Consider the following 11,600-nt stretch of genomic DNA (forward strand, 5'->3'; position numbering starts at 1 on the left):
TGGCATCACGGACTCGATGGACATGAGTCTGAGTGAACTCCAGGAGATGGTGATGGACAGGGAGGCCTGGCGTGCTGCGATTCATGGGGTCGCAAAGAGTCGGACACGACTGAGCGACTGAACTGAACTCACCTCCCCTTTAGACATTTGTCTACCACCTCTAAAGCCTTCGAGATGTCATTTTTTCATGGGTAGATGAGCCACTCCTCTCTTAGGTCATTGCCTGCTCCAGAATTAATGACTTATTCACTTAAGGTGCCTGGCATATTCCCCACACCCACACCGCAACATCACACTCCACGCAGAATAAGCCAAATGAATTGAGAGAAAAAGCCCTTTCCTCAAGATATTTACCTCAGAGGAGTCCTCAGGGGAGGCAGACATTGCAGGTCGGAAAGAGGATAATAAGGGCACTCCAGTTACATAACCCAACTAAGAATGAAAATTTTCAGATAATTTAGCTGAGAGGACTTAGCTCAACAGTTAAACTCTTAACAGAAGCTTTATTTAAGCTTATTCTAACAAACAGGATCAGCAGACAAGTTCTTTTTAAAGAAAGTTCTCTTTCATCTGACTAAAAAGAAGGAACACATTTAAAGCAAAACAGGAACTACTCTGGCAATATATGTGTAAAAAAAATAAGCACCCTATGGGGCTCTTTTTAAATTAGCCAGAGCGCACAGAGAACTCTTTGAAAAGAAAACTCTGGGGGGAAAATATTTTTCTTGATTTCATAAACACTCATTGTTTAATCATCTGAAGCAAGTGCAGACTTGTGATTAAGTTCCCCCACCTCCTAAAGGGATGAGCTCTTTTAAGTCCCCTCCTCTCCCATCCACCCCCACCCCTTGGCTCTATTTAAGGAGGCAAGAGAAGTAATTTGAAAACCAGCCTATCATAGAAGCAAGAAGTGACCCAGCAGGTCCTAGTTTCAGACTAGATACACAGAGGCAAGGCTATGTCCCACACTTAACAGCTCAAGAAGCTCCGAGTTTTTACTGAATTGCTTCCGCAATGTACTAATCAATACTAATAAGTTGTTCGCATTCCATGAGGAGTGGATAACTGACTCCAGTTTAGTTTGCTGCTTTAAAAAAAGAAAAAACAAGTGACTTCAAGGACACCATCCCTCCCCAACCCCTCTTTCCCACATTGAAGGCAGTCATATAATTTAATTCAGGACACTCAGAACCACCAGTTGTAGCTTTTATTCTTAGCATTTTTTCAGATCTGGACTTGATCTAATGAGAAAAGTTATGAGTCTTAAACAGGATCAAGTTATAATTACTCAAAATGAGGCAACTTGACATGAAGCAAATATCTAACAGATTTTTTTAAGTGAATAAAAGCCTAACACAACATGTAAAGAAAGAAGAAAGAATTTTTACCAGGAATCTGGATTTGGAGAACATTCTTGTAAATAAGAAATGCATTTACTTTTGAACTTCTTGGCGTCCAGGAGAAAGAGAAACACAACAGACTATTTTTCTTTTGCTAACTTAAAAGACACTATTCCCTCCAAACTATATTAGCATTAAATTCTGATACATTTATCAATTTACAATATGGAACAATTTTACATAATTTTATAAGAAATTCAGGAAAACATTTAGGTGGTACATTCTTACTTTAACCCTCCTATCAAGAGCTGAGAATAAGTTCACTGTTAAATATCTGATGTATGAGTGTCCTGTGGTGGTCGTAAGTTCATTTCACAGATTTGATTAAGCATTGAAGGTACTAGCTAAGCATGGAAGATCCAGCCATAAACAGAACAGACTGGTCCCGCACATATGGAATCTGATAGGAAGACAGAAATTAAATAGTGTAAGTGTGACATTTTTATAGCATACTCTTAAAATTACTGTAAAAGAGAAATTTGTTGTTGTTTTTAGGCACTAAGTCCTGTCCAACTCTTTTTGTGACCACCACAGGCAACTCTGTCCATGGGATTCTCCAGGCAAGAATACTGGAATGGCTTGCCATTTCCTTCTCCAGAGGATCTTCCCAACCCAGGGATCAAAACTGCACCTCTTGCATTGCAGGTGGATTTATTACTGCTGAGCCATACAGGTGCTCTGAATGTCTAACTTTTAGAGAGACGGGACAGAAAAAAAAACAATCAAAAAAATCTTTCCCACAGCAACAAGAAGTCAGAAATCTGAAAATGAGTAGGAATTAACCCATATAAGACCTGGGGGGTGAAAATTGCTCTCTGGACTAAGGAAACAAATTTACAAAGAGGACACAGGTTTGCCCAAAGCAGAATCATGTGGTCCTAACGGGGGAGTGAGAAGAAACAGACCAAAGTATGTGAGGCTAGAACCGGAGGCACCTTGTAAATTGCATTTAAGGTGCATTTAAGATGTTAATCTTATCCAAAGAATAAGGAAGAAATCACCCAAGAGTTCTAAGTGTATTATTATACCCATTAAACACCAGAGCAATGAGAAGTCTGGTATTAGATAATTAGAAAGTGACAATTCATTCTTGAGGTTTTATTTCTTATTTGCTTTGTAAGAGAGCTATAGGAAAATCTGTAACCAAGGCCGCTTCTCTTAAGAAGCTTCTTTAATGAGTGAGTGAAGTTGGTCAGTCATGTCTGACTCTTTTGCGACCCCATGGATTGTAGCTTACTCTGTCCATGGAATTTTCCAGGCAAGAATACTGGAGTGGGTTGCCATTTCCTTCTCCAGGGGATCTTCCCAACCCAGGAATCAAACCCAGGTCTCCTGCACTGTACACAGACACTTCTTTAGAAGCGTCTTTAAAGAAGCTTCTTTAGATCTGCTCAAATATTCAATAACACTTGCAACTCTAGAAATTTAGGTCAGATGGGCAAACTTGTTGAAATAGAGAGTCAGAATGTACCTTGTGACTTTGTGGGCTAGAGGATCTTTGTCACATGTATTCAACTCTTTGCTAGTATAGTGTAGAGGTAGCCATCAGCTATATGAGCTTGGCTGTGATCCCTTGAAATTTTGTTTGAAAACACAGGAGGTAATGGGTTTAGCCCTGGGGCAATACTTTGCCTATCCTTAACCTAGATCAAGTAGCATCAAAGACATGATCTGGATGGAAGATTCTGGAGGCTATGGTAAACATCTAAGTAAACAAACCTTTAACAGAATAATTGTACTTCCTTGGGACTTTGATTTTGAGGAGGACCGTGTTGGGACTTGGGACTATAAAACAGGAACAAACAAATTGCACCTCCTATGAGCTGAACAGATTGACCTTGTGAACAGAATTATCATCTGTGTAGATTGTGAGGAATATGAGTTCCTTAGAGGCAAGTATTTGTGTCTGTTTTGTTCAGTTTTTCTTTTTAACCCCTAGCTGAATCCATGGACCCTCAAGTTTTGTCTATAGTATCATATGCTAATGGCTAATAAAAGATGTATTTCACCAAATGAATGTTCCGTTAACGACTTTTCAGCAATATAATTCGTAAAAAAGTCTTTGGCAAACTTCGTTTTATGCCCAATATAAAGAAAACTTTACCCAAAACGCACGAAATATATACAGTATGAGAAACTGTGTCAACATTATGATTGCAGGCAAAGACACACTCATCAAGTCACTCAAAAGAGGTTTTTGTAGTCAGAATATCTTGGGAAACAAATTTATATCAGAACAAATTGCCCTGTTCTGATGAACACAAACGTGTTTGCTTTGCCTGTGAATGGACATGAACTTGAGCAAACTCCAGGAGATAGTAGAGGTCATAGGAGCCTGGCGTGCTGCAGTCCATGGGGTCGCAGAGTTGGACACGACAACAACCAAGCTAGAGATGAAGACATAGCATCTTCATTTCTGACAACCCTTTGGTCTGTTGTGTTTTGCTTTTATTTTTGCTGTAGAGATAAAATGTTAAGCTTATTTTAAGCAAAATTTGACCTCAGTAACAATGAACCTCCAGAAGATTGAAAAGTCTATGAAGAAAATAATGTACAAAGAATAATGAGATTTCTAATGTCAAACGCCCTCATCTTTCCCTGTACGTACATCATCCATTATCCAGTCTTCACTCCTTCTTTGGGTGAGTACAATAAGCCTTCATTGGGTTATTTGTTAGCTTACTTTCAAATTTGTTGTTATTGCTTATACAAAGTTTTATTACATTTGTATGTCTGGTTATATAGGATATATATCTGTATAAATATCCCATATTTATTTAAATCTTTGAAAATTATTTGAATGTCTTAGGTTAAGATGTAAGATGTAATACATAGTAAAATTTCCCATTAAAATTAATAGTTTTTTTTAAATTTAAAGACAATATCAGGGCTTAAATAAACGAGTTAACATTGTTAAACCATTGGTTTTCTTTGCAGCAGAATGTATTTTAACTTATGAATTTATAAAAATATTGTTCTGAGAAGGAGTTCATATATTTAAGCTAAAGGAGTCCATGGCAGAAAAAAAAAAAGAAAAACAGCCTCTGGGTCTAGATCCTAGAATAGTGTGTCTAACATATAATAAGGACTCAATAAATATTTTTTGAACACCAAATGATCTTTAACCCATATCAACAGTATTAGTTCTGTTAAAAAGACACTAAACTATGCAGACAAAAATCATTTGGAAAGTGCCGTAGTGGTGGTGCCTACAGCATTAAATACCTTCTCTTTTCAATAGGAAAAGATGCTGAGCTTGTTGTTTCTTGTGGCAGGAAGACATAAGGGAGGCTAAATCTGCATCAAATATTTAAATAGATACTTCAAAGGAGAGTTGAGGACAAAGTATGTTTTTAATCACATTTGGGATTAGAATTTGTTCAAAGCAATCCATAACTACCCAGCATTGTGATGATTCTGCTCACCAGTATATACACAATACTTAACACAGGGCTTGGTAAACAGTGGCATCAATACATATTTGAGGAATGAATGAACCCTGCTTGCAATTCTGTGGCAGTAAAAGCTCTGAGGGAAGATTAAAAACCTTGAATCAATATCAAAATCATATGGCTTGGCTAAGTGGTACCTGTCTATGGAATCAAAGATTGATGAGAGATCAATAAATATTGCAGGAGTCTTCAGTTATTTTAAACTATATCTACCCCCAAACCTCCCATAGATTAAAAAGCACCAAAAAAGGTCAGCAGTAGAACAGTGGTGCTTTAAATTCTCCTTTTTCATGCAGGGAGAAGTCAGATCTGCAACTCATTAAGAAAGCCGCCACGCACAGAATGTTGAGAGACTGTGGAACTGACTGATGGAAGGTGACCCAATAGCAGGCTGTCCTTTTTTGTAGGGGGCAGGTACTGTGATTCCCTCCTTGGGGAATTGAGTAAAGAACCCTGTAGAGATTTGGGCTCACAACTCAGAGCAGGCATCCCTGTTGGCTCAGTGGTAAAGAAGCTGCCTGCAATGCAAGAGATGTAGGTTTGATCTCTGGGTCGGGAAGATCCCCTGGAGAAGGAAATTGCAACCCGATCCAGTATTCTCACCTGGGAAATCCCATGGACAGAGGAACCTGGTCCGTGGGGTTTCAAAAGAGTTGAACACAACTTCGAGACTTAACGACAGCAATTCAGAGCAGGACCTAGAAAGCTGGGGCAGCTGAAAATGTTACCGTGGGGACTTCTTCATCTGGGAACAGTTAATTGGCTATGGCTTAATGAGTCAGCTTTGTCAATTCTTAAGACAGCATGCTTTTAAAAGAATGAGGTGGAGCCCTACACTGGAGTTCCTTCTCAGCATTTTAAGCAAAGAAAGCAAACTGAAGAATAAAACCATCATGGTAAGCGTGTATATTTGTGTATGTATGTGTGTACATGTAAACATAGACACATACACATATCAAAGGATTATACATGCATAGGAAAAAGTCTAAGGTTAACAGCAAACACTGCGGAAAGGTGGAGATTGATTTATTTTATATAGTCCTGAATAATGGGTTTCCGGTTGCAAGTTAGACTGCTATATTATATACAAAATAGAATCCACTTGGACTACATCACTGAAATAAAAACCAGTAGAAGAAAAGTTTTAAAATGTGCAGATAGATCCACAAGAGTAGAGATGGGTGGGAAATTTTTCTCAAGTCTGGAAGATAAGCATCTACAAAGAAAGTGAAAGTCACTCAGTTGTGTCCGACTCTGCGACCCCATGGACTAGACAGTACATGGAATTCTCCAGGCCAGAATACTGGAGTGGGTAGCCTTTCCCTTCTTTAGGGGATTTTCCCAAACCAGGGATCGAACCCAGGTCTCCCACATTGCAGGCAGATTCTTTACCAGCAGAGCCACAAGGGAAGCCCAAGAATATTGGAGTGGGTAGCCTATCCCTTCTCCAGCAGATCTTTGGTGACATGCGAAAAACAAGAGATTTTTTAAAGTTAATTTATCTTTCGGCCATGCCACAGGGCACTTGTGATCTTACTTCCCCAACAAGGGCTTGACCCAGTGTGCCCAGAGGTGGGAGCATGGAGCCCTAACCACAGGACCCACCAGGGAGTTTTACCCCAAGAAATTATTATTAATATTAAATATATAGTAAAAATTTAATAAAATAATATCTTTGCACAATGAACTCCTACAAGTTGACAAAAACCAACAAGAGAAAAATAGCCAAAATACAGGAACAGAAATTTATTAAGTAACAGGGAAAGTGGATAATTAATAAAGTAGAAGATAATCTTACTAGCAATCAGGAAAATGTAAAACAAAACAAGTTGCATTTAATACCTATCAGATTGATGAATATTAAAAAGATTAATAATATTACCTTAGTTCCCAGACCAGGGATTGAACCACAACCCCTGCCTTGGAAGGGCAGAGTCTTTACCACTGGACAGACGGGGACGTCCCCTTTCCACTTGTGCTGACAGTACCTCTGGAGCACTCCAGCTCCCCAGCGCCCACGATCCTGCCCTGAAGCCCATACCTACTTTGCTCAATTCTACTTCTTTAGCACTGACTTTTTTGAGGAAAAAGGAAGAGAAAAGGAGGGTTCTTAAGAGTTTCCTATAGAACATCAAGAACACACAATAGGCGGCACGCGGTTAGAGATCAGGCAAGCAAGTCCCTGATTCTGTTAGCCCACTGTCATACTGCTAAACACTAGGAACCATGGTGCTGGTTTGGGCTATTACAGCTATATGTTATAATTAGGTATACATACAATCATGTACAGATAATATATAGTTATAATATTTAAACTTATTAATTGTATATTTCAAGATTTATATTCACAATGGTGTTCAAAGCAGGAACTACAAGAAACTCTTGATGTGGAAATACACTCTAATGAGAAGCATAGATTTGACTGCATGAAACTTTAAAACCTCTAGCCAGCAAACCCCACAAGGAGCAAAAGGAAGGACTAATGACAACAAAGCAAAAATATTTTTTAAGCTTTAACAGAGTTGATATTCTTAATGTGTTGGCCTAGACAGAATGAACAAAGAGCTGACATTTTTTTTCCTATTCATCTAAAAGAGCCGGTGTCCAGGGGCGTATATTCTGCATTAGCATTACGTAAAGTGGCAAGAATAGGTGCTAGTGGATAAGTGCACCTGAAAAAAGTCCTTTCGGAGTCTGTCTTCGGCCTGAAGAGATCAATCAGGGAGCTAGCATTGCATTGCAAATGATAAACCACACAGAAAAGCCAATTTAACACATGCAGTGTACATCCACGAAATGGGCAGAGGATACGAACAGATAATTCCCAAACAAAATCGAATGGTGAGGGAGAGAGGAATAAGCAGAAAGAGAAGAACAGTAGGGTCAGTGACACTTGCTGGAGGCCTTGCTTTTGGTCCCTGTACAGCCTCTGGGGCATTTCATTCTGGCAGTTTCGAGAGTTTTAGGGCTATTTGCACTTCTCCCCAGACGTGTAATTTGTGGTCTTCCTAAATTACCTGGATGAATTTTTAAAAAATATTTACTTATTTTACTCATTTATTGGCTGTGTTGGATCTTAGCTGGAGTAAGCGAAATATTCGTTGGGGCATGTGGGATTTTGCATTGCAGCGCCCAGGCTCTCCAGCTGTGGCACCCAGCCTTAGGTGCCTGGCGACCTGTGGGTTCTTAGTTTCCCCAACCAGGGATGGAACCCTCATCCCTTGCAATGGGAGTTAGATTTTTAACCCAATGGACCACCAGGAAGTCCCTGGATAATTATTTTTTGCAACATGCAGGATCTCAGTTCCCCTACCAGGGATCATATCTGTATCCCTGCAGTGGAAGTGTGGTTTCTTAACCACTGGACCACCAGGGAAATCCCCTGAATGAATGTTTAACCTGGGCCTTTGGGGTTCTCTGGCAGACCTGACAGGAGGCTATAATTTGAAGCACAGGAAGGAAGGCTGCAGAACCACCTTTGGGGCAGACACTATTCTCTGAGGAGCTACTTCCTCTTCCCCATGGTTAAAAGTGCACTGTTAAAGGGAGATTAAAATAAGCTAAAAATTTAATTAACAAAGTAATGAGATCATCAGAACCAGCAGATATAATCAAAATAGTACAGATCCACACCCAGCCAGGCCTAAATCAGAAATAGCTAAAGGCATTGTGACTTATCCTGAGAAACAGATAAGATAGGCAGGCAGGGGCATTTCTTAATCAGGTTACAAGGCAAGGTCCTTAATGCCTCAAGTCTCAGGCCTTAAAACTCTCTTTGACTGCCCTGAGAGCCTGTGCATTCTGATTTACTCATGGGTTTGAACAGCCTTATTTGCAAGTTTTACGCTGTTTGCAAAGTCTTTGAACTTTTCCTTAACCCCTAAAAAGTCACATGCAGATTTCAGAACTATAGAGCCCTTGTATGTTTCCCTAAAAAGTGAGGTTTACATACCAGTGGTACAAACAGCCCTCTTATTTTAGACTCTGCTCTTGGGGAATAACTATCTGGACCTACACCCCATTTCTCAGAGCATCCAAAGCCAGGTCCATAAATGACTTCTCTATGGTGTTAGAAGAATAACTTAGGCATATTACAAATGTCGAGTTTATTTGATCAAAAATGTATGAAAACCAGGCAGTAACAAACTGAAAGTGGTTAGAAGTGCTCCAACTACAGGAGCCAGGGGAAAAACAGAGAGAAAAGGAAGGAGCAAAGCAAGGAAGTTCTTTGATTACAGCTTAAACATGATTTGGGATGATCCTAGCTGGCTGTTTGTGATTGGTTGTCCTGAGGTTTCTATTTCTTAATCATGAGGCATTTATAGTCTTAGGTTTTGGTTTGTTCATGTAGGCTATTAAGGTGTGAGAACCACCTCATCTGATGGCCTCCTTGTTTAATTAATCTAACGAGGACCCAGGATATGGGTGTCATGGCATTTTTCAGCCTCTATTACCTGTCTCAGAGATGGCTGTCCTACCTGGAAATATCCCAGGCTCTTCTGTGCATAACATCTCTTTAGAATGTTATAAAAAAAAATTGGTTTGCTACAGTGGGAGGTAATCGTGTTAAAGTTATGAGCAAGAGTAAATGATGTCCCAGAAGACAGCTTTCTTTGAAAGTGGGGCCTGACATTTTGCTAATCTGCAAGCACATTTCAAAGCAGCTGCATATTAAACTACCTTAGAAACGGCTGATTGCAGATATTAGTGATCACATATTTCAATTACGGTTAGGATTCAATTGAAGAAATCATATCTGTTGGCATGGTACTCTACCTGTAAAAGTGCTGCTTTAAATAAATTACGTATTTGGTGTTCACCTCTCTGCGTGATAACTATGGTATCTGTTGTGCTCAAAACAGCCAGCTCTGTCAGAGAGGAGCCCAGGCTTCATTTGAAACCTTCTAAAGCTTACCAGATTGTAAGTGAGCAGGTGAAACAATAGAAATGACATTCAAATCCGTTGTCCTGCCCAATAATTTCTTCTTGGCTTTTTAGAGAAGAAGATTAAAATGTAGCTTTAATTTATTTACAGACTTCAGTCTTTCCTGTATTGTTGTCACACAGAGGCTCTGAAGATCTGTGCTTGGTAATTACCAACATTATCCTCATTTAGTTTCCTTTCAGAATGTAAAAGACAAACTAGGATAGGTGATAGGTGAACTAGACCCACAGGATTTGTTTTATAGAAAAAATGAAGTTAAAAAGTCACATCTGTGAGATAAAGGGAAGAAATAATATGTCCTCCGGTCACTAACAGTATTATGTGCGGTTGCAGTGGCTCAAGTGTCCCATTCAGCAGAGAGGGTCTTTGTCAGAGGGGAGTGAGTGAGTGCAGTCTGGCAGGGGGTGTAGGGAGTTTACCATGTTCCTCTGTGATCAGGATTACAGAATAAAGAAGATGCTCTAAGTGTGTTGATGTCACTAAACTCGAATGCCAGTTTATTCTGTAGAGGTGGGCTGGGGTAAGGGTAAGGTTGCTAAGTAAAATACAAGGTGCCCAGGTAAGTCAGAATGAGATAAACACCATTTTTTTTTTTTTTTTTAGTATAAGTGTGTGCCATACAACATTTGGGGCGTATTCATACTAAAAAATTGCTTGCTGTTTATCTAAAATTCAAATTGAACTGTGTGTTCTGTGGGTTGTTTTTTTTTTTTTAAATCCCTAAATCAGGCAACCAGAGACAGGGGAGTTATGAAGGAAAAGAATCTAAACAGTGATTTTTACTTAAAAAGGTAGGAAATTTAGAGTGGGAAGCATCTTCTTTTAGAACTCAAAATAATCCAAAAATGCTGAAGAAATACTCCAGTCGAAACACAATGAAGTTGAGTGGGTGAAGAATGTAAGACAGAAAATAGTGGACTCCCCTGGTGGTTCAGCGCTGAAGATTCTGTGCTTTGATGTAGTGGGTGCAGGTTTGATTCCAGGGAACTAAGATCCCACATGCCATGCAGCATGGCCAAAAAATGAAAATATATGAATAACAATAAGATGATAAAATATTATTTAAAATAAGTTGCTCTTTAAAAAAGATAGGAAAACAATGAAAATTTTGATTGTGAGCTCCTTAAGGGTAGTTTTCTTTTTATTTCCAGGCTGCAACATGAACATTAAGTTGTATTTTGACTGAATGAATTCTTTCTTTAAAGATATGTCTCTTTCCAGTGCCCTCATGTGTGTGTGTGTGTGTGTGTGTGTGTGTGTTCGCCAGCCCGTGCATGCTCAGTCATGTCCGATTCTTTGCGGCCTCATGAACTGCAGCCCACCAGGTTCCTTTGTCCGTGGAAGTCCGTGGAACCCACTAGAGTGGGTTGCCATTTCCTACCCCAGGGGACTTACAAGGTTCTTAAAAACCATTGGCTTTCTTTTATAAGGAATTCATGGGCTTCCCTGATAGCTCAGTTGGTAAAGAATCCGCCTGCAATGCAGGAGACCACGGTTCGATTCCTGGGTCAGGAAGATCCGCTGGAGAAGGGATAGGCTACCCACTCCAGTACCCTTGGGCTTCCCTTGTGGCTCAGCTGGTAAAGAATCCACCTGCATGCAGGAGACCTGGATTTGATCCCTGGGTTGGGAAGATCCCCTGGAGAAGGGAAAGGCTACCTACTCCAGTATTTTGGCGTAGAGAATTCCATGTACTGTATAGTCCTTGGGGTCGCAGAGTCCGACATGACTGAGTGACTTTCACTTTCAAGACACTTATCTGTTCCTTAGGGGGAAGATCAAGGAATCTGTGTTCTGAAAAAG

Source organism: Ovis canadensis, chromosome 3 (assembly GCF_042477335.2).
Source record: "Ovis canadensis isolate MfBH-ARS-UI-01 breed Bighorn chromosome 3, ARS-UI_OviCan_v2, whole genome shotgun sequence".
Classification (NCBI taxonomy): Eukaryota; Metazoa; Chordata; class Mammalia; order Artiodactyla; family Bovidae; genus Ovis; species Ovis canadensis.